The sequence below is a fragment of the Symsagittifera roscoffensis genome, chromosome 6 (genome assembly GCF_963678635.1).
Source record: "Symsagittifera roscoffensis chromosome 6, txSymRosc1.1, whole genome shotgun sequence".
Lineage (NCBI taxonomy): Eukaryota > Metazoa > Xenacoelomorpha > Acoela > Convolutidae > Symsagittifera > Symsagittifera roscoffensis.
In genome coordinates, this window is record NC_087067.1 from 48,514,710 (window position 1) to 48,538,539 (window position 23,830).

The window sequence follows — 23,830 nt, forward strand, 5'->3', positions numbered from 1 at the left end:
AAGACCTGCATGTAAAAGCTTAAATCTGATTGGCTGAAAATTACTTATTACACCTATAACCAATTGAACTCTCTCCCCCTATTTTGATTTAGGGGGGGGGGGGATAGTTCACTTGGTCCGAATTATTTGTTGGGATCAACGTATATGAAATGAGCTTTCCTAAAATTTTAATTTGTGCCTTTGCTTGATCATGTTCTTCCTGACCGGGGAGAGGGGGGGGGGCAGTTTCATTGGGAATGTGTCTATGAAGACCTCTTCGGAAATGACAAAGCACTCCAGTTCTAGAGATGACAACCATAACGCCTACTGAACTAGAAAACAAAACACATGAAATTGTTTTGTTGGTAAACCTGAATTGCAATAGCTTAAGTGCTATGTCCAATAACTATAGCATTTGCTCAGCAAACGTCATATTTATTATAACAATATTATAATAAAAACAGTTATTAACAATTTGGGCTAATATTGTACGCATTATTTTACCATACATACGGTCACCTTTAAACGCAAGAACCTCAACAAATTATGGTGAGAACCCAATTTGAGTTTTCTTATATAATTGAATTATTGAGTTTTTGAAGTTTTAGCTCTGTTCGTAAACACAGTTTTGAGAAAATAACAAATAAATATACGATTTCTCTCATGAGCTTTCCAATTGATAAGAAACTCTTGCTGTTCGATTATCAGCGGTGCCGCTTTCAACCCGGGTGAAAGCTTGCGTTTTTTTTCTTTGTTGAATCATGCATAACACTAACTATGCATTGATTCTTTCGACCTATGCACGACAAGGTTTGATCGTATCGACGCATCTTGAAGTATAATTTGGCTCTGAAACAGCATTTCTATTAAATCAAACAATGCTCTTTCTCAGCTCGATTTTTTTAATAATTGCGAAGCAGATTTAAAACAAAAAAAACTTTAGACGTCATTTTGGATTTTATTGGAGATAATTGCGGCTAACAAAATTTTGAGGCGCAGTTCGCACTAATAAACGCAAATTTCGGTCAAAATGTTACAAAAAAACATCAAATGTCATTTTTCATTTTTTTCAGGAGTAATTGCTGTGCACATACCTATCAGAGAGAACGACAACCCAAAAACGCAAATTTTGATCAAGATTACTCCGTAAGCTTTATTTTCACTTTAAGTTTTTTCGGGAGTAACTGCGGTGAAGATAACTTTCAGAGGAAGGGCTCACCCATTCACGAAAAGTTTGATCAAAGTTACTCAAAAATCTGAAAACGTTTTTTTTTTCATTATTTTCAGGAGTAATTTCTAGGCAGATACCTTTCAGAGAAAGCGAGCACCGACAAACGCAAATTTTGGTCAAGATTACTGTAAAAGCCTAAGACATCATTTTATTTTTTTAAGGGGTAATTGTGTTGCAGATATTTTCGGGCGGAGTGAGTACCAATAAAGGCAAATTTTGGTCAAAATTTTTTTAAAAACCTGAGAGATCATGTAAGTTTTCATTTTTAGGCTGCGCACCGATAAACGCAACGTTCGATTCGAATTTTTCAACGAAGATTAAATTTTTTGGTTTGTTTCTTCTTCGAGGAAAACTGCAGTGCAGATAGAATTCGGAAAAAAGATTTTTTTTTTGGGATCACTCGGTCAATCAATTGTAGTTAGGCAAAATATTTGCAAGGTATAAACGTTTTGCATATTATATTTGCGACTATGGCTGCAGACAAATAGAACTAATTTCGAACGTTTTGAAATAAATCCAGCGTTTGAATGCATGAATATGTAGTGTAAAAGCAAATAAATCGAAAGGTAATAAATCGATAGTTTGAGAACAAAACCAACTAAAAACAGAAGTAAACCAAGTTTTTTAGAATGAAGCTAATACCAAAAAAGTTTTTTCATACAATCTAAAAATGAACCAAACAAGTTTAGAGATCTTATAGCAAACATCAAAATAAAAGCAATTCAATAAATTTATTACAAAAACGTGCTTTTTTGGCAATCAGATAAGAAATGGGCAACAAGCTTATAACAGAAAAAGGTACAAAATGTCCAACAAATATTAAACAAAAAAAGTCCAAAACAACTAGTTAAAAAACATCCATCTGCAAACCAACTTAACGACTATTATCAAAGGAGAAAAAATAGCGAAAAAAATAGAGAAAGAAACAAGAAAAAAATTCTAGTGTAAGTACGAAATATTGTTAAAATGTGTTAACACCGTAGTGCTTGTCATACCGCTATGTCCTTAAGGTATGAACTGCTAATCCTTGAATCCGTATGGATAGATAATGTCGAGCTTGAGAGAGAGAAGTTAAAACAACTAGTTAATGTTAACGTTTATTTACGTTCTGAACGGTAGTTCTCTTTAGACGCCGCTCTCGTCCTTGCTATCAAGGTCAATTGACCACCTCATTTAATATTATATAATATCAAAACATAAATGACATATAAATACATAATAAGTTTCATATGGAGTTTTATCTATCCATGCCGGATCACATTCCCCCTCACCGGGAAAAATGATAAAGTTTTTAATTGAGTTTTTAAGTCCCCGTGGGACTGTTTGTTCTGGTTATTCATTTCTCTCCTCTTGTTTCCGTGGTGTTGTTATCGATGTTGTCATCTATGGTTCCGAGCTTTTCGTCATTATTCGGTTGTTTGTCTGCTTGTTCTTGCTTTTTCACTATGTCCTTCGTGTTTACGCAAAATATGTTGTCATTTGGCATCGTTTCGTCTTCTGCTTCCGCTGGTGAAGTTAGATCTATCACATTGTTTGTGGTGCTTGGTTTGTGTTTTGGGCTAATAGCCTGTATAAATTGCACACCAGCCTTATACTTTGGAGTTTTTTTGCGGTTGCAGGTGGTGTATTCTTCTGATTTTGTCGCTTTGGTGATGGTGAGGTGGTCTCCTCCAATGTTGACGACGAATCATCTTCCTTTTCTGAGCTATTGTTTGGTTGGTATCTGATCTATCTCCGTTTGGAGGCTCATCCCTCGTGGCGTTTGTAATTTTCTTACTGGTTTTCTTCCAGTCAGCTTTCGTGTCGCTTTTCTTTTTGTGCGACTGACTTTGCTTGTGCTCTGACTCTGTGCTGACTGCTCCTAAATTAGTAGCTTGATTGGTAGCCCCGTTGTGGTGTCCTCTTTGAACATGGGATGTTGTGGAGAGAAGTTAAAACAACTAGTTAAGGATAACGTTTATTTACGTTCTGAACGGTAGTTCTCTTTAGACGCCGCTCTCGTCCTTGCTATCAAGGTCAATCGACCACCTCATTTAATATTATATAATATCAAAACATAAATGACATATAAATACATAATAAGTTTCATATGGAGTTTTATCTATCCATGCCGGATCACATTCCGCCTCCCCGGGAAAAATGATAAAGTTTTGAATTAAGTTTTCAAGTCCCCGTGGGACTGTTTGTTCTGGTTATTCATTTCTCTCCTCTTGTTTCCGTGGTGTTGTTATCGATGTTGTCATCTATGGTTCCGAGCTCTTCTTCATTATTCGGTTGTTTGTTTGCGTGTTCTCGCTTTTTCCCTATGTCCTTCGTGTTTACGCAAAATATGTCGTCATTTGGCATCGTTTCGTCTTCTGCTTCCGTTGGTGAAATTAGATCTATCACATTGTTTGTGGTGCTTGGTTTGTGTTTTGGGCTAATAGCCTGTATAAATTGCACACCAGCCTTATACTTTGGAGTTTTTTCGCGGTTGCAGGTGGTGTATTCTTCTGATTTTGTCGCTTTGGTGATGGTGAGGTGGTCTCCTCCAATGTTGACGACGAATCATCTTCCTTTTCTGAGCTATTGTTTGGTATCTGATCTATCTCCGTTTGGAGGCTCATCCCTCGTGGCGTTTGTAATTTTCTTACTGGTTTTCTTCCAGTCAGCTTTCGTGTCGCTTTTCTTTTTGTGGGACTGACTTTGCTTGTGCTCTGGCTCTGTGCTGACTGCTCTTGAATTAGTAGCTTGATTGGTAGCCCCGTTGTGGTGTCCTCCTTGAACATGGGATGTTGTGGAGAGAAGTTAAAACAACTAGTTAATGTTAACGTTTATTTACGTTCTGAACGGTAGTTCTCTTTAGACGCCGCTCTCAACCTTGCTATCAAGGTCAATCGACCACATCATTTAATATTATATCATATCAAAACATAAATGACATATAAATACATAATAAGTTTCATATGGAGTTTTATCTATCCAACCCGGATCACATTCCCCCTCCCCGGGAAAAATGAGAAAGTTTTTAATTGAGTTCTTAAGTCCCCGTGGGACTGTTTGTTCTGGTTATTCATTTCTCTTCTCTTGTTTCCGTGGTGTTGTTATCGATGTTGTCATCTATGGTTCCGAGCTCTTCTTCATTATTCGGTTGTTTGTCTGCTTGTTCTTGCTTTTTCTCTATGTCCTTCGTGTTTACGCAAAATATGTCGTCATTTGGCATCGTTTCGTCTTCTGCTTCCGCTGGTGAAGTTAGATCTATCACATTGTTTGTGGTGCTTGGTTTGTGTTTTGGGCTAATAGCCTGCATAAATTGCACACCAACCTTATACTTTTTCCGAAAACCGCATTTCCTGAATCAGAGCTTGGCGAGTCTTGTTTCGATTTTTCTGGTGGCGAATCATTTTCAAACTGTTTTATACCGGTTGCACTCGTGATCTGTATTGAGCTGATAGGGATGGGAGTAGCTAGTACTGTCGCTAATCTCGCCTGTCGGTTTCTAGTCAACTTTCTTGTTGCGGTTGCAGGTGGTGTATTCTTCTGATTTTGTCGCTTTGGTGATGGTGAGGTGGTCTCCTCCAATGTTGACGACGAATCATCTTCCTTTTCTGAGCTATTGTTTGGTATCTGATCTATCTCATCCCTCGTGGCGTTTGTAATTTTCTTACTGGTTTTCTTCCAGTCAGTTTTCGTGTCGCTTTTCTTTTTGTGGGACTGACCTTGCTTGTGCTCTGGCTCTGTGCTGACTGCTCTTGAATTAGTAGCTTAATTGGTAGCCCCATTGTGGTGTCCTCCTTGAACAGGGGATGTTGTGGAGCTTGCGGACCTATTATGTCTAAAAAACGTAAGCATGGTCCTGTTCTCCGTGCGGATTTATAAGCTACATAGTCGATTAAACGAGAAGGTCTGCAAGGTCCGTATATTACCGGGTTAGGAACAAATGCTGTTCCGCAATTTCTTGGTAACCTCGGTTGTTTGCCAAAAGTTTGTACCCAAGCAGTGTGTGGTGTGTAGGTTAGAATTTTTCCATTTATGGTCTTGCATTTTTGTTCAATTGTTTTTGGGTTTTCAACTTTCGTTGCTAACCGGTTAGTTTTCTGTGCCACTTGTTCTATTCGTTTTTCGATATTTTTGTCGACTGTTCGTTGCACTCCCTTATATCTTATGTTAAGTTTGTTCTTATCTAGTTCTGTAGGTTTTGAGTATGCACCTGTTTCTGGCTGTGTTGGTGAATGCCTGTTTGTGAGCGTCCTTGGTAGTGATTTATGTGTGACTTTAGGTGGTGATCCCTTCTTTCGGATTTGCACTTCATCCTCCGACCATCGCTCGAGGTCATGCATAACTTCTGCTGGCAGAAGTGGCTTCGTAAGATTCTTTCGATCTAAATATGCAGTTCTTTCTCCCAGTTTAGATTGTTAGGTGAGCTATTTGTGGCCATGTTCGACAGTGGGGTATTTGGTTTCCTATCCATATGTGCCTCAAAAGGAGAAATTTTTGTGACACCGTGTGGTGTGATTCTTAGTGTTTTTATTATTTCTGCGACATCTGAAGCTAGCTTATATGATGTATTTGATTTGTCTATTTTCATTACTGCTAACCTACCTTTAATCGTTTGAATCATTTTTTCAGCAACTGCTATGGCTCTGTGATCATCTACGGGTGCAAAAAGTAGTTTTATATGATTTGTCCGACAGAAAATTTGGAATTCTTTTGCCCTGAATGTTTGCGCTTAATCCTCTCGGTACCCCGTTGTTAGAGATGTATCTTTGCATGAACTTGATTGCAATATCTGCTGTTGTATTTGATACAACTTTTGCTGTCGGGAACTTGAACCACTTATCTATTGCAACTAAAAAGTATGCATCCCTAATCAATTCGTCCGAGAGGGGCCCCGCGAAGTCGAATTGAACTTCCTCATTAGGTTCGACCACCGGTTCCATTTGGAATGAAAGCTTTTTCTTTCCTAAGATGGGTTTTAAATTTATTTTTACCTTGCTCTGTGCAATGTTTGCAGTTTTGTGCCATTTGCACAATTGAACGGTGGATATGCGGGAACAACCAGACATGTTGACTCAAGTCCAACATCGCTGCTGATCCCGGTTGTGCTAGATGGAGGTTTTGATGATGTCCCAGTCCCGCTTTTTCACAAAGTTGATCAGTGGACGCAGGTTTCAGTCCTTCTTGGTAGCTGCGGCAATGAACGGATCTCCCAGTCCTCGCTGGAGTTTTCGACGGAATAGCGGCGTGTCCTCTTCCGTTTTGGTGGCTTTCTCCACTGAAACCACTACGTTATACATTATTTTGTTGTGGCTGGCCTCTAGCTGTGACGAAGTTGTCATGGTCAGGGGCTCCAAGTTGGGTATTGTTTCCTCTTGCAAACATACGCTGGGGTCCACGCGGCTGACCCATATTTCCGTTTCCACTAGAGTATCGTCTCCCGTATTGCTGTTTGTTTGTGTACCTGTAGTCGACTTGGTTATTTCGTTTTCAATTTCTGTGTAGATCGTTGTTTGTGTGGCTGTGGTTGATCGGGCTGTGTCCGTTTGTAGTTTCTCCGTTTTTGAACTTTTTCTTTCCACCACATTTGATTTTGACGTCGAGCTGCCTCCAAAAGTAATTTTTGGAAAATTTGAATATTTAGGTCTTGTGATCAGTTCTCTTGCGTCGGTCACTAGCGCGGTTGAAGTGTTATGTAGCGATGATTAAGTTTTCTTCATCTGTTTTTCTTTGGTTCGTGTTCGCTTGTGCCACCTCGATCGGGAAGACTTTCTTCCCGATTGGATGTGTTTTTCCAGTCAACCGAAACTGTACGACAGCGTGGTTTGCTTGTTTTCAACTCTGCCGGAATGAATCCGCATGTTTTTTCTGCTCATTCTTTTAAATTTGATCGCGGTGATCAATGTCTTACCGCAGTTGAATTTTTTTGAATGCGAGAGAGTTGACTGGTTTTGAATAGAATTTGAGTCGGACTGAATTCTGGTTTTGGGTAGCAATTGACCGCTGACGGATTGTCTGGAATGTTTAGTTGTTAATTGAGCGTTTGTTCTAGCATCTAATAACCCTTATTTTCCGCGCGCTTTTTGATCAGATCATATGGTGCTTTGTTTTGATTGGCCAACTTATTTAGAATGACATTGTCAATCAATTCTAGGTTGTTTATGAATGTAATAATTGCCGCAACTACGATTTCCTCATCGTAATCACTGGGGGTATTGGTAATTCAACCAGATTTTGTGACACATAGTCTATTAAGCCCATTTTACTCCCTGCGAGATCTTTAATATCAAAATTAAAAGGTATTAATCTATCAATCCAGCGAGTAAGTCGGCTTTGACTTGTCTTTGATCGTTCGCTGGCTGGTGATGACGGTAAAATGTTTGCCGTAAAGGTAGTATTTGATGTGTTCAATTGCCCATACGACCCCTAATAATTCTAGTTCTTTGACTGAATATTTTTCCTCAAGTGAGTTTAAAAATCGTGACGCGTATGCAATAGCCAACCAACCTTCTGCTGAGTGCTGCTCTAATGCCACTCCTAAACCTGTGTTAGATGCATCACAGACGATGCGAGTATCTAAATGTTGGTCGGACTGTTTATTTTGTGTTATTTTGCTACCAGCTGTAAAATCATTTTGAAAGCTAAGTTATGTTCTGGTAACCAATTTATAAGTCTGTTCTTTCCAGTGTTTTTTAAAAGCGGCCGCAGAGCTGCCGCTGCTTGTGCTAAATTTGGTATGTATCTTGTTAGATAGTGTATTGAACCCATGAAGCTTTTACGTTGTTTCAACGTTTTGTGAGGCGAAAATTTTTCAATTACCTCAAATTTCTTTATAGGTGGTTTGGTTCCCTCACTGTTGATAGTGAAACCTAACCACTCAACTTGCTTGAATGCGAACTTAGAAGAAATTGCAAGATTCTCCTCGTCAAGTTTCGTTAGCACCGTTTGGAGTTTTTATCGATGTGTCTCTATTGTTCCTTTTGTTACGGTTAGAATATCGTCCAGATATGCGTAAGTATTATTGCAGTTTGTGAGAGTTATATCCACTGATTTTTGAAACTCTACCAGCATACTAGTAAGGTCGTAAAATCACGATTGGAATTGGTATGTTCCTGTAGCGTTTCCGCCAAGGAGGCTGAAGTTGCTTTGTTCTCTTGTTGTTTTATCCAACTGGATTTTTGAATACACGTATCGTAAATCGAGTGTAGTGAATAAAGACTGGTTTAACTTGTCTGATTTCACCATTTGTGCGATATCATCCAGAAGAAGATCTATGTTGGGCATTTGATGTTTGTTTTTGTGTAAGTATTTGTTAATCTTTTTGGAATCGAGGGCCAGTTTAACCGTTTGGTCCTTTTTGTCTGTGATAACTATTGGGCTGATAAATTGTTTGTCTGAACACTTATCGAGTTTGATAATGTGTTTATGATCAATCAACTTATTTAATTCCGCTTTGAACCTTTCTTGCAGATGTATTTGTTGACGTCTACCCTTTTGTTGTACCGGTTCAAATTCTTTACTAAATTGTGTTTTCATTATGTGGTGTTTTGACTTTCCTATGCGTACGCAATTATTCTTGACCCATTGTTTACTTTCGTGGTTTCATTTGTCGCTTCGTTGCACCGTGAGTACCCTGTGAGTTTGTTTTTCCTGAATCAGTTTAATGCTGATGCCTGGTAATAGATTCCGTCCTATTATATTTGCTTTGTGGTTGTCCACTATAATGAACGGAGCTGTTTGTATTTTCCATCCTCCCGACTCAAAAGTAACTATTAGCCTTCCTTTAGGATGTATTGATTCACCGTTGTAACATGCTAAATTTCTGTCTGTATCTTCCGGTGGGATATTTTTGAACACTGCCGTTTGATCATTTTGTTGTTTTCGTTGAGCGGTTTTTTCGTTTAGGAAATACATCGGGCTGCCCGAGTCGGCAAAGGCGAATAGTTCTGTTGTATTCGTCTTCAATTTAACAAATTGTCCATTTAAGTCGTCTTCCGATAGTGTTTTTGTGTTTTTTATTTCGAATGATTCCGATATTGCCATTACGGAAAATTCGTCTATTTGATAGTTCTCCCAACCATTGTTTGTGGTGAACTCAGCAGACGCGACCGGGTCGGTATCCGTCTCCGTGCTCTCTATTTCTGTCTCCTCTTGCCGTACCTCAGGTGTATTTTCTCGGTAATTTACGTTTGTAGAACGGCAAATTTTTGCAAAGTGTCTGCGTTTCGCGAACTTTGAGCAAATTTGGTCTTTTGCTGGACATGATTGTAGATGGTTCGGACCATATTGATTTCCACACTTGAACACTGTTTGTTGTTTGTGTTTCGTTGTTGTTGATATTGCTGACCCCTTGTGTTTTGTGATCCACGTGGATACGGTCGGCCGCGAAAACCGCCCCGACCTCGCTGATTGTTTTGGTTGTACTGTTGGTTTTGTCTGCCTCGTGTCTTAACATAATGCATCGGTTCTTGTTTTTGGGTCACTTTTGACCTGCGATCGGATTTGTTTTCATTGTTTGACTGTGTTCTATTCCTTTTTCACGTCGAATTGCGTATTCGTATGCCTCCTGTGGGGTACGTGTTTGTGCTAGCAATTCCTCTGCAATTTTTTTGTTGTTCATGTGGGCGGTAAACATATCCCTTAACCACTCACTTTCTCGGTCGCCGCAATCGGCCCGTGAAGCTAGTTCCACTAGGTCAGCATGAAGTTGTTCTAAAATTCAGTTTTCTTTTGTTGCTGACAAATAAAATTATACCTCTCAAAAGCTCTTATAAGTGTCATTACGAATATATCCTCCAAAACAGTCATGAATTGTTGCGTAGATACCGTGCGCAGTTGTAAATTAGGTCGTTTTTGTTGTATTTGGCGTTGTCCTTCAGCGCCGAGACACAAGAAAAGATAGCTGCGTATTTTTGCGTCCGCTTCATCCCATCTGATTGAGCTACACAGAACTCCTTTCTCCCGCGCTTTTATCACGTGGTTTTCCCAGCCCACTCTTTTTTCTTGATTACGCAACTCGCGGTTTTCTCTTTGAGCTTCCGTTTCGCCGGTTATCTCGACCTCGTTTACTGGTTCAGATGGCTCTAATAATTGTGGTCTTGTTCGTAATAGACTTCGAATTTCGATGACGTCTTTCGCGAATACTGCCATTTCCAGTATTGCCGCCCATTTTGTCCACTCTAATGGGGGTTCGGCCGATGCTCGTTCCTAGAATGGGTTCATGTTGAGTGGTTTCTTCGAAAATCCTGATGGCTCCGCCATGTCATACAGCTATGTCCTTAAGGTATGAACTGCTAATCCTTGAATCCGTATGGATAGATAATGTCGAGCTCGAGAGAGAGAAATTGAAACAACTAGTTAATGTTAACTTTTATTTACGTTCTGAACCGTAGTTCTCTTTAGCCGCCATTCTCGTCCTTGCTATCAAAGTCAATCGACCAGTACACATTAATGTTTTATAATATCAAAACATAAATGACATATAAATACATTCTAAGTTTTATATGGAGTTTTATCTATCCATGCCGGATGACAGTGCTAATGCAACCAAATGTCATTGGAAGGTTCAATAGTTTTCGAACTCAAACGACAATTTATCAGTTTTTTTTTATGATTATGATTTATTTATTAAAATGCATGAACACTGTAACTGCAATTTTTTGACGCTAACTGCTCTTTTTTGATCAAAGTGTCTGTCTCTGAAAACATTTTTGTCGCTTGTAAGATAATTTGCTAGTTTTTCTATTGTTTGAAAATAAAGAGTTAAAGGTCAAAATCCGATTGCTCCAAATATCAACCGCTATAACTGCTGACAATTTTCAGCATTTTTTCATTTATTCAAAACAAACTAATATTTTTCTGGAAAAAACCAATTTACCAGGCGTAAGAAGGAATTTCGGATCCAACGATGTAGGTTGCAATCATTCATTAGTCTTGTGGAAAAATGGAAAACTTAAGCAAAAAACAAAAACAGACAGTGTCTCAATGACTTCAAAAAAGGGTTTGGAAAAATTTCAAGCTAATATTTACAAAAGGCTAATATCATGAAATACGCATACCAATCCATATGTCGCTTTTACGTAATTACCTGAAATACAACTAACTGTTTTTCTGCAATAATAAATCATATCGGAAAATTTTATCATGTGGAATTCCACAAAGATCAGTCTAGCTTTTTTCCTGATCTAGTTAAGCAAAAGTTTTTAACCAAACCAAATAACCACAAAATGTTTGTTTGGTGATGGCATTGTTTGGTGATGGCATAACAGGAAATGCGATTGCAAAACGCTAGATTTTTGGTTCATCACTAATGAACTGAAAAAAAATAAGCGGTCAGAAAAAACGTTTTATGTTTAGTACAAACAAGCATACACTTAGCTTTAACAATCTTGGAACTAATAAATAGGTTCAAAATTTTTCGGTTGTTAGTCTTAGTTATTTTAGTGGTTGCAATTCAAATTTCGAAATATTAAACATGGAAACAACTAAACAATTTTACAACAACTAGGTTAGGATTCTACTCGAATCGGAAGCATTTTAAGATCGCACTGCTTACAAAACTGTTATTGAAGGCTTGGAGAAATACCAGCGCTCTCTATGGAGACTAAGCTTGAATCTAAAATTTTTAAAACAGTTTGTATTAAAGGGTGATGTAACAGGATGTGAGCGAAATCTACTAACAAAAAAAAGAGATTTATCTATAACAGCGGGTTAGCATTTTGGCAGATATTTCACTAGGTGATTCACATAAAAATTATTTCAGGTCAACAAAAACCAAAACTGATTTCAATTCTTCATTTATAGGAAAATGCATTCCTCTTCAAAACTGATTTCAAAGATTCATTTATAGGAAAATGCACTCCTCCTATCAGAAGCTACATAATATAAAAAAATGCATGAAACTCAGAGTACGAGTGTTGTTTAATGCAAATTTTAGGTTTGTGAAAGATAAGTCAAAGTTTTTTTGATAAAATTGAGAAACAGCCTAATGTACTTTTTCTAAATTTTACTTTTCGATAGCATAATTCTTAAATTGATTTTGGTAGAAACGAGATTTCTATTTCATATGTTTTAGGTAAAAGTTTAAAACCTAGTCAAAATATGTAAATGAGTGAATACTATTGTATATTTTTTTCAAATAATTTGAGAAATTACTATACTAACCTTTTCAAAAATCCATCCACTCGAGAAAAATATTATTGATCCACTGTGATTGCAATTATGTAAAAAAATCAGCCATACATAACCTGATAAACAATTTTTTAGTTAAAATTTAATTTGAGGTCTTCGCTAGCAATGCATGAGGGCTCACCCAAACTGATTTTGTAATAGGGGTTAATCCAAACAAGCATTTGATACAAGTTCTCAAAATTTCGACATCAAATCGTCCCGTTTTTAAAGTCCTGCATTCGCTCCTTTTTAACAGTCTCGTCTCTTTCATTTTGGCGAAATTTTTTATTTTTTCAACACGTTTTAGTTAAGATTGATCCCAAAAATCTCAAACTTCAATCAATGAAAAACTGGAAATTGATCAATTATTTTTGCAATATAATGAGACTTTCACATTAAATCACCTGCATATTGTTACATGCCTGTGATCCCAAAAACCTCAAACTTCAATCAATCAAAAAAGGGAAATTGTTCAATTATTTCTGCATTATAAAAAGACTTTCACATTAAATCACCTGTATATTATATCCTGTTTATTTTATATATATTCTAGACGGAGATACATTTCTGTTTAGTATTTTCATCCATAATTTTTTCAGCTTGCACAAACTAGCCTTCGGCAGAGGTTTTGTTCAACGCACCGCCTGTTTATGCTCTACCTGGTTAGATAAATTCACTCTCCTTCTCAGCCCCGAGATGTGTTTATTTTCTATTGCGCAGACGATAGGCAGAATATATTCTGCAGTAAAATAAAAAACGCATCCATTTTTGCTAAAAAAACAGGAGATATTTCAGACGCGTCTAACGTTTTTCCGTCCGTTTCAATTTTTCTTCCATTTTCAGCAGCGAAATCCAATTTTAAGTGGATTTTCAATTGAATGTGAGTACCATATAAAAGTCTATAATCAATCTTATATATAATATCCAAGAAAAAGTTAAGTTTGCAGCCTTTAAAATGTTTTTGTTTTGTTTGTTTCTTTTTATAGCATTGTTGAACTTTCTGTAACAAATTTATTTCATCATTAATTCAATGTTTTGCGGCTAACAGAAGAATTAAATAATTTCCATTGCAATTTGAAGTTTGAGTTTAAAAACTCAAGATTCATTTGAAAATTTAAGATCCATTGAATTCCAATTTCGGCAACGCTTCTAGTTTTCCCGTTGAATTGTACATGAATGTTTAATTAAGAACAACCTAGTGTGTTAATAGGACTTTTTTCTCATGAAATTGAACATTTCTTCATGGTATATTTCAAACTTTTTCGATAAAATTGTTTTTTTTCTTCCTCCAAACTTTTTTTCATGAAAAGGCAACTGTTTTCATATGCAAATAAAAAAATTGACATCCTGCTTAATGAGTTCATTACAAACATTTTTTTCTTCATAGTTTGCCTTTTTAACAATTCTTTATACCACAAAATTGAAGTTTATAGGAGGAGTGTGTGAGCCTACAAATTTTTCACCTGAGCCGGCAGTAAATTTTTTATTTTATTGAATTTTTATTAATGGTCTTTCTAAAACTGAAAAATAGTTAGTTATTATTGATTAAAAGTGAACTATAATCTCACATTTTGTCCAATCGAAAAAAAATTATAATCGATTACAACAGAGGATTAGGATCTTTCTAAAATTAGTCTGAAAACTTCAAACAGTCGAGTATGTTCAAAGCTTGACATATGCTGTCGGCTTAACGCAAGTTGCTTTGATGAAGTGTGATCAACTTTGGCTTAGAAAATCGTCATCTTGTATTCAAGTTCTTTTACAGTTATTTAAAAATATTTTCAGTTTCATAGTTCATGTTGACATTTTTTACCTTCCCTTATCAATCTTTCAAACTTACATTTTTGCGGTTTTCATGTATCCATAATGTCCCACATTTGTGTGTGCTCATGTTTTGACTAATTGTTAGAAAAACAGTAACTCTTCTGATAAAACTGAAACATAAATAGCCTTCAAATAGTTTCAAATAATTTCCAGTCAAAAGGTAAGTGATTTTCGGAAAATTGTGTTTTTCCTGGAAAGTGTTTTTACTGGAAATTTGCATTTTGTATAAATAACTTCAGTTTTAATTCAAGTTAATTGTCTTTAGCACTAGTTTCTCGTTCTTCTGGATTTTTCTTCCGACTGCTTAAGAATTAGTGCAACGTTTGAGCTCGGTGTGGTTTTTATTTTTCAAGCAAGTTTCGCATTTTAATCAGCCAGTGGATTCAGGGGAGATGGCCACCCCGGCCCTTTCCACGGGAAAACGATTATTTACCGGCCTAACAGGTCCCCTCCTTGAGTACTATTATGGGTCTCCACTTTTCGGCTGAAGGAATTTAAAACTTTTTCTAAAGGCTCTTTTGAGGCCAAAATATAGTAATTTTGAGGGGAAAATTGAATAGATTTTCTGATACCTTACGAAAATCAAGAGAAGAACAAACCTAACAATATGTTTAACTACATAAAACTTTCAGTAAAATTTTCGCGGTTTAAGACCGCGAGTTTATTAGTCTAATTGCAACAACAAACGTGCGATATGAATTGTGCTATTAATGCATAAACGGCTCTATCTTGGTTCAAAAATTGTTTTAATTTTTTTAAAGTAAAGTTTGATTAGTTTTTTCTTAAAGTAATTGAACGATGTAGCGAACACCCAGAAAAAAACATCGTATTAATTGAAATAAAGCAAATAATATTCTAAAGTCTGAAAACTGTTTTTTTTGCTAATTTTCTTAGATTGTAAATTTTACTGTAAAAATATATCATTTAGATGAAAGATAAAGAAATTGTAAAATTTTTAAATTTATTTTTTTTTCTCTTTAAATCTATTATCTTTTTTTTTCTGTATGAACATAACTTAGATTAAACAATCAGGTACATATAAGACAGTATTTAATAGAAAGTTCTCAGCGGCGCTTCAACAGGTTGAATTATCTTCTGCGTTTGCACAAGTTGGTGCTCTATCAATGATAAGTTCTCTATATTGTTGGATTATTTCACTACTTGGAACAAATTTATTTATAATTTTGCTATTTTATCATTTTTCAAAGTTTGGATAAAATTTTTATCCAACACTATTTTTCAATTAAGGCTTTAAAGGGCAGTTGGAACATTCATATTTCGCCCTGATACGCGTATTAATGATATACTTTGAGCCAGCTGCGTCTCTTAGGCAGTTTAATTTGCCGCTGACGCTTTCGACGTAATACGCAAAAAAAGTTAAGCGCCCTGCATGAAACAATTTAAAACAACCAGGAATTTTACTCCTAACTTTTCGCAAAATGATATCGGTCATTTTTTTTATTTTTAGCTCAGGCCATCAGCGTGTTCAAAGTGGTACCTATAACGTGTTTCGCCGAAAGTTGTAAGTTTTGTACATGAAATTGTTCTAGTAAATTCAAACTGATCAAAAGAGCAAAAGAACAATCCGAGGTACTTGAGGTATGTATATAACTGCTTGAAACTAGTTCCATTTATATGAAATAAAACGCCGGATTCTCCCACAAATGTGAATTACCAAAACTCACCATATCATAAGTCAAAATATGATCTAAAGGTGAAAAAAAAATGTTATTACGTATTTTTTGAGGTTCTAAAGGGAACAGTTTTTGGATTTTATATTCAAAGTTAGAGAAGCATCGGCCCTAGTTACTTGCAATCTTCGAGACAATGATTGCCCAAAGAAAAAAATATAAAAAAATTCTCGACAGTCATATAAAAAAGCTCGATTGGTTCATTGGTTGCATACTACCTACATATCAACTCAAATTTGAATGATAACGCCTTTGCTGGGTTTTGTAGTTTTTGCTTAGGGTGAGATACCTCAAATGCTCATTAACCAAACCAAACAGCTGCTGGCACTTCTTTATTCATTGAAACATCCGTCAGTCATAATATATTCAGGGTTGTCAAAAATTATTCCACGTCTTTGAGCCGAAAACTTCCTGAAAAGCACAAAAGGGCTCAAGATTTTCAGCACACTACTCTGACACTGTCAGTTTTGTTAATCTTTCGGATTACAAAGAATTTGTGTTAATCAGTCTTTTTCGAAGACGAATGGGCCAATTGCTCTTGGATTAAGCACCACGAAATCGTATCAAATAAAACCATATGAAAAAGCAAATTCGAAGTTTGAATCATATTCATTAATCCCGTAAAATTGGGATAAATTTTTACAAAGTCCAAAATAGCTCATAATGTAAAACATTCAAATTGTCTTTTAACGGTGGTAATTCATGACTAGAGACCATATGAAGTTAATAATATCCAAACAGTCGTTAAATCAACACCCTAACTAGCATCAAAAGACCGATGTCAGAAAATATCAAATCTTGAGCTGTATTTGTAAAAGTTTGCTTAACTATTGTGCCTAAAACTTCATTGCTTACTTGTTATTTAAGTAACGCGTTTTGCTTAAATATTTGAAGAGTCTGAAGCAGTGTTTACAGTTTTTTTTGTTCAGGTTTATTGCGTGTGAACAGTTTCCAACTACATTTTTTGTTCAACAAACAGGAAACAAGGACGTAAAAAATTTTGCTTCATCATGGATTACATTCATCAGTCAGAAGAAAAAACACCTTTTAATCTCTTGAAAAAAGTCCTCAAATTACCACTGATGATGCTGCACGCAAACAAATCGACACTTCTGCTCCTAATCGCATTCTCCCTGACAACAATAATTTACTTCTCGAAGCCTATTGTGAATTCAAGAAATCATCAGGTGCCGAAAATTAGTTATCAGGGGGAGAAAGGCAAAATTCTGTTGTTGGATATTGAAGCAGAGGAAAGCGACTACTTGTCAAAAACTGGAACAAAAATTAAACAAGATGACTTCTTGCATCAATTAAAAAGTTTGTATCATAAATTTTAAACCAACAATAATTTTTGTCAATATGAAATATCTGTTTTTGAGTCAATTTTCTGAATCGAACCCATATTCACCTAAAACGTATAGCGATAAAACTTGCATTTTTCCATTTTCATTTTTATAATTTGAATTTATACAATCGATTAGATGATTATTAGAACCCTAGATAAATCTCTTTGCTCTATTTTGAATATCTTAGGTCTCGACTGGACACACTTGTCGGCCCAATCGTTCGTCGACTTTCTGATCCCATTTTCTATCAAAGAACCCGCAGCTACAATCAACGAATCCTGCAAACCCGAACCCCTTCCTCCTGTCAATAAACACCTGTGTCACGTTCCAAAAACCCAAAACATATTCACAGGGGAGTTGAAAGAGCTTCCTGGAAAAGTTGTTCACGCAATCAAATTAGGCTATGATGTGGATGTCCTTGAAATCCACTTGAATGAACTTTATGACGTAATCGATTACTTCATTATTACCGAATCGCTTGAGAGTCACTACCAACAGACCAAAAAACCTCTAATTTGGGAGCTTGTCCAACTCCAACCTCGTTTCAAAAAATTCAGAGACAAAGTAATTCATTTCGTTCTTGATGATGCTGATATTGTTATGCCAACACCAGAAGAGGGAATTTTTGGATCAGAGAGATTGCAAGAAAAACTACGGTGGGAAAAGTTGAAAAAATGGTCCGACAGACTTTTATTGCTTTCAGATGATGACGTAATTGGGTTTGGCGATGCCGACGAGATAACGAACCGACTAAACATACATAGATTGCGTTATTGTCGGCTAAAATCTTCGGTTTTTGACATTGGAAGTTGGTTTGCATTTGGTGAATTGAAACACGCATTTGCTTCTGACTTTCCAGTTATAGGACATCCATACACAATAGGAAATCCGACCTATTGGAAATTCGGAAAAGCGAAAAACTTTCATCAAAGTTATCCAACATATCAAAGAGGAAACTCTGGAGGCTATTTGCTTGGAGGGGCTCATCTAACCCATTACTCATACATACCCTATCTGCTTATCAAATCTTTAACGGCAACTGAAGCCGACAAATCATTTGGAAAAATTAGATCAATAGTTGAGAAAATTAGCAGCAACGATATCAATACCAACTCTAAAAGTGTACTTAATTTAATCGTCAGGAAATTGGATGGATTTATGAAAATGGTACCGAGTACGCGTTTTGTAGAGGTTCAGAAGTTGGTGAAACGTGAATCAAATTACGCAGAGGTTATGATAGTTCCTTGGTTTCTTAAATGCAATCCAGAAAGATATCCCAGCTGGTATGGCCATTATGACGACTTGCGTTTACTTTATAGCTAGAGACAATCAATTTTGATTACGATTTTATGAATTATGAATGAATCTTTTGTGAAATTTGTATTACTTCGTTTGATCGCTTCAGTTCAATTTTTTATGAAGTATTTTTTCAGCCAGACGCTTAATTTAAAAAAAAAGTCATACAAAATTGATTTTAAAAAAATCAACTCCGAGTGTTTAGAACGTAGACTGCAGTTTTAGATGAGATCATAGTTGAATTTGATGCGCAACATTGAAAAAATTTACGTTGAAAGCAGGGCTCAAAACTTAAACGTTTCATTCCTGACTTAGAGTCATTTTTTAGATTTTTTAAGGAGCTAAAAATGCGATGAATCTTCACCTAAGCAAGCTTTTAAATGCTGTAAACAGTACTTAAAAAGCAGGAAACCACTATCTTCGCAGTAGGTTTTGTCGACGAGAACTAAATTGGTTTCAGCCAATTGCACTTCGAAATTGTTTAATCAAGAAATTTCGATAAACGTGTTTGATTATGCCTCTTGTTTTGCACTGGTTTTTAGCTCAGTGTTATCTCTTTGCTAATTTTAATGCATTCTTTGAGACGCATTAAATTATGATTATTCATAAAGATAAACATTCAATTGATTTGAAAAACATCACATGTAAGCCCAACAGAGTGAAACCCGCACTCAGCAAAAAAAAAGAAAATAATAGATTATAATGGATTTTTATTGTCAGTCTCTATAAATTTCAAAAAGAATTGATTATTATCGATAAAAAATGGATAATGATGTTTTATTTTTCGAAACAATAAAAACCATTGTTATCGTTTATTATCGATTATAATCGATTATTTTTTGAAATGTTTCGATTATAATCGTTTCGTTTTGTTTTTGTTTCTTTTTCAGTTGGTTACCGAGCTAAAAGAAACTGTAATTTTGTACTTATAGCCAGGTGCGGTTTTAGGGGTAAGGCTGGGTTTCCCCCTTTGAACTATCTTGAGATCTCAATTTTTGGTGACGGAGCCTAAGATATTTCGAAAAGCGCCTTTGTCGCCAATATATACTAACTTGAGAGGGGAGAGCGCGCCAAAAAAAGCGATTCTTGATCAAAATAATGTCTTCATAGAGAGTTAGGAGTGCTCATAAAATTAATTTGGTCAACCTAAGAAAAAGGTCGACAAAACTTTCGGCATTTTTTTGAAAATCCGCCCCCTCCCCCTATAAATTTCTAAATCAACCCCTGCTTATTGTTATAAGCAGGGGTTATAATCAATTTATAATCAATTATAATTTATTATAATTTATTAAGATTTCATTAAAAATGTTGTCATTATAATGGATTATAAATCGTTTAAACATCTAAAATTGGCGCTTATAATTAATTATAATTTTGCTAAAAGCACAATTATTATTATAATATATTCAAAAATTTTCTCTTTTTATTGAGTGTTGGAGCACAATTGTTTATCATCTACCCAGATATTAAACTATCAAGTACAATTTTTTGTTTTATTTTCTGATTATTTCAAAAACTTTTGGTTATCGTATTTATAAGCAGGGGTTATAATCAATTTATAATCAATTATAATTGATTATAATTTATTAAGATTTCATTAAAAATGTTGTCATTATAATGGATTATAAATCGTTTAAACATCTAAAATTGGCGCTTATAATTAATTATAATTTTGCTAAAAGCACAATTATTATTATAATATATTCAAAAATTTTCTCTTTTTATTGAGTGTTGGAGCACAATTGTTTATCATCTACCCAGATATTAAACTATCAAGTACAATTTTTTGTTTTATTTTCTGATTATTTCAAAAACTTTTGGTTATCGTATTTATTGAATTGTTTTATTCTTTTTTCACGTATTTTGTTTTTTGCTCCGATCATTGGATTAGGGGACGATCTTTGTCGTTGTTTGTGTTTTAGTTTGTTTTAATTTTTTTTGTTTCTGAGCAAACTCAAGAGCCACAAAAAGCATGCAGTTAGGTCGAGTGACAAATGATGTTTTATGAGCCGTAGATCTTACAGCTTCTCTGTCACAGATAGAATAAAAAAGCAGAAAAATATTTTGCCCACTGTTATATTAAAATTGCGTGAAAAATTTGATTTGAAAAAATCTATTTGAATTCTATATGGATGAATTGGAAAACACAAAAAGATAGAGTGGTCTCTCTGATATTCTCCGATGTCAGGTGATTATACCATGGACCACTATAACCGAGCATATTCCGACAAGTTTTTTTTATCCTTTTCCCTGTGCCATTCTTGTTGCAGTGATGTTCTGACCGCTGAAAGTTGAGAACAACTTCGTCTGACCGCTGAATGTGCTACTTTTTAATTCACGCAAAACTAGAAATCTTCAATTGTTAAAATCGATTGAGTGAAACAAATCTTCAAAAAATTTTCAAGTCGCGATTCAAACTTTCTTGAAAAACTCTCAACAAATTTACTATGTCGAGAAAAACATGTTTGAAATTTTCGCGCTAAGTCAAATTTTGACATAGTAAGGCGAGCGGGTAAAATTTGTATGAAGAAAATTGATTTAAAAAAGCCGTGAAAAATTTAGTTTGTTCAAAAAAAATGAAAACTTCTTAAAAAACCAAAAAACCTAAAAGATCAGTTCAAAAAAAATGAACTTTTTTGATCGCTTTGTGACTCAGTTTTTGAAGACACGTTGTTGATTACAAAAAAAAATGTTTTAAATATCTTATATCTTTCTTGTACACTATTTAAGATCCTGTTAACTATCCCCTCCCCCCCCCCCCCCCTATTGCAATAGGGGGGATAGTTGACAATGTACAAAATTCAATTGGTATATGTTTAACTGTTCAATTCTTTCATTAGGGGGCGGGTATTCGTTACAAGGTACCATAGGAGGGGGGGGGGGGGGTTTATAGTTAACATAGTTAACAAGATCCACTATTTGTACAGTTTCCGTTTGACGCACGCAGCACAATTAACCATCTGCACTCTTAACTTTTCACAAATTAAGTGGCGCACTTTGTGTCAGAGATGAATTAAGAGGCAAAGTGTGTGAGGGGCGGAATAAATCCGCTACTGGGCTACTGGCTTGGTTTTTAGGAGACGATTGTTCACCTTTTTTGGGGCGAAGAGGAGATTGTTAACTTGGTTTTCGTGGGGGGATGGGGACTTTACGTAGTATTTAAAGGGGGAGAGATTGTTCATTTTTTTATGTGGGAGATTTGTGTTATGTGAACCTGACCATTTGAACCTATGTTTGCTCTACCTGAAAGTTACTTTTTGTATGGAAACTCTGGCCGGTCATTTTGTCTATGAACACCAGTTTCTTTCCGGAGAATTTAAATAACGACACTATATGAACTTTTGGTATATCGGGGCAAAATCCTGAAATTTGCGATTTCCCTTATCTGGTTATGAATAATTTTTGAAACAGAAAAATTAAATATACTAATTTTTGACTGTCAATTAGGTGTAAAATTTCAGTTGCATAGGAAAGTTGTAGGGCCTATTAGCTTGCAACATTGTTCCGATTTTCTAAAAAAAAAAAGAGAGGGAACAATTGTCTTTGTAGTTTTTCAGCTTCAGACAAATTCCGACTATTAAACCAGCCATTTTTATATCATCTGAACATAGTCCAGAGCTCAATTCTAATAAACATTTTTTCACCAGTGATTTTTTTTTACGGTTATGAAGTTTTGTAAGTTTCATTTTTGTTGAATAATCCCAAATAAACAAAATTTAAACTAACAAATCCTTATAACCGTTCAATAGTTAATGAGCAATATTTTTCAACCTCTAAACGCGTGAGCGCTGATTTTATCTTACACACAAAAATTGTTCCAAATTGTTATGAGGCAAAGTAGTTAGTTTTAAAAAACACGCTCAGAGATGCCAATTACTTTAATTTGTTTTTTTTTATCATAGCGTCAGTGGGTGCTGAATACTTCACTGTAATTTAAATTGCTAATTGTCGATCTTTAAAAACTTGAATAAAAAATTCTCACAATTTCTTTTCCATTAAAGCTATTTGGCAGACATTAAAGGGCAATATTCAAGGATTCAACTGAACAATCAAGATTTTGTTCTCAAACGAGCAGTCTTGGTTTAATTTGAAGAAAACAAAATTGATTGCTAATTATATTGCCACGCATTAATAACGCGCTAAACTATCAGCATCTTAGATCAATTCTTCAAAATACCCACAATTAGTCCACCGCCGACCAGATTGGCAAACTTCAGACCTTTGAAACATTACGAGACAAGATGCGCATTTTTTTCGACTATTTGAGTTAAAGGAGTCATTATCTTTATAGGCGTTTAAAAATTTTTTGTTAGAAACGTAACTTTTGATCGCCAAAACTGGTCGGACAAAATAACACCAACAGTAAGATTTCCTTCTTTTATTTGAACGTTGGAACAATAGGCATCAGTAAAAAAAATATAAAAAACAAGGAAAATCAGCATAATTACTAATAAAGTACTAATATATAAACTCGGCATAATTTCTGCAAAAAACTATTACCAATACATTAACAATGTTACGGAACTTTTTACAAGGAAACTAAAAATTACCAAGCACTAGAAGTACTAACTGACATAATATGCTAGTAAAATTCAAAAATAATTTTTTTTTGCAGGGTTTTTGAATTTTACAGATCAGACTGATTTGCTGTTTTGTTCATTCAAACAGTTATTAATATCTTGAAAGAGTAATATTTTGCGCCACAAAGTGTTGCGTCACATGGAAAAGGTTTGAAAGTCAGCATTCTTATACCTAATTCTAAATAGCGTGAAAACCTTCACCGAAAATAACTTGAAATTACCTTTTTCATTAGATGAACTTAACATTTTGAAAATTAAAAAAATTGCTAATTTATAGTTGGAAAAATTAATTAACGCCAGGACAAGAAAAAAGCTACTTAATTTTTGAAGAACCTTCAACTTGCAAAATTTAAAGAAAAAAGATATGCTCATAAAGATCTTTGAAATTCACGAACAATATTTTTGACCCATTTTCAAGAATAAAATTTGAGAAAACTAGATCAAAAGATACGATTTTTTTTCCGTGAAAAAAATTGAAAAAATCTACTGAAAAAAAATAGTAATAATTGGAAACTTTAAGGTTTGCGTTTAAAATCTGGCGAAGTTAATAGCATTCCTTCCTTTCTTCAGCGAATTGGACTATTTAGCAAATCACCTGATTGTTTTAATGGTTCAATTTTTCAAAACCCTACACAAGGCGACAAGCAATTAACATCTTAGTCACTGTACTAAACAAAATGGGGCAGCTTGAAAGCGAAAAGGCAAAACACTGATTTTGGTTCTGCGTTGTTTTTTCAG

The 23,830-nt window shown here is 35.2% G+C and overlaps 1 long non-coding RNA gene across 2 annotated transcripts; it reads left to right on the forward strand.

Moving 5' to 3' along the window:
- Window positions 1-473: 473 nt before the first annotated feature.
- On the forward strand, window positions 474-18,556 carry LOC134848199 (uncharacterized). 2 transcript variants are annotated; one of them, XR_010162906.1, is made up of 3 exons: window positions 474-528; window positions 16,800-17,187; window positions 17,404-18,556. It is a non-coding gene; the product is annotated as an uncharacterized LOC134848199 (long non-coding RNA). The 2 variants fall into 2 exon arrangements; XR_010162905.1 differs by lacking the exon at window positions 474-528 and adding an exon at window positions 12,916-13,235.
- Window positions 18,557-23,830: the final 5,274 nt, after the last annotated feature.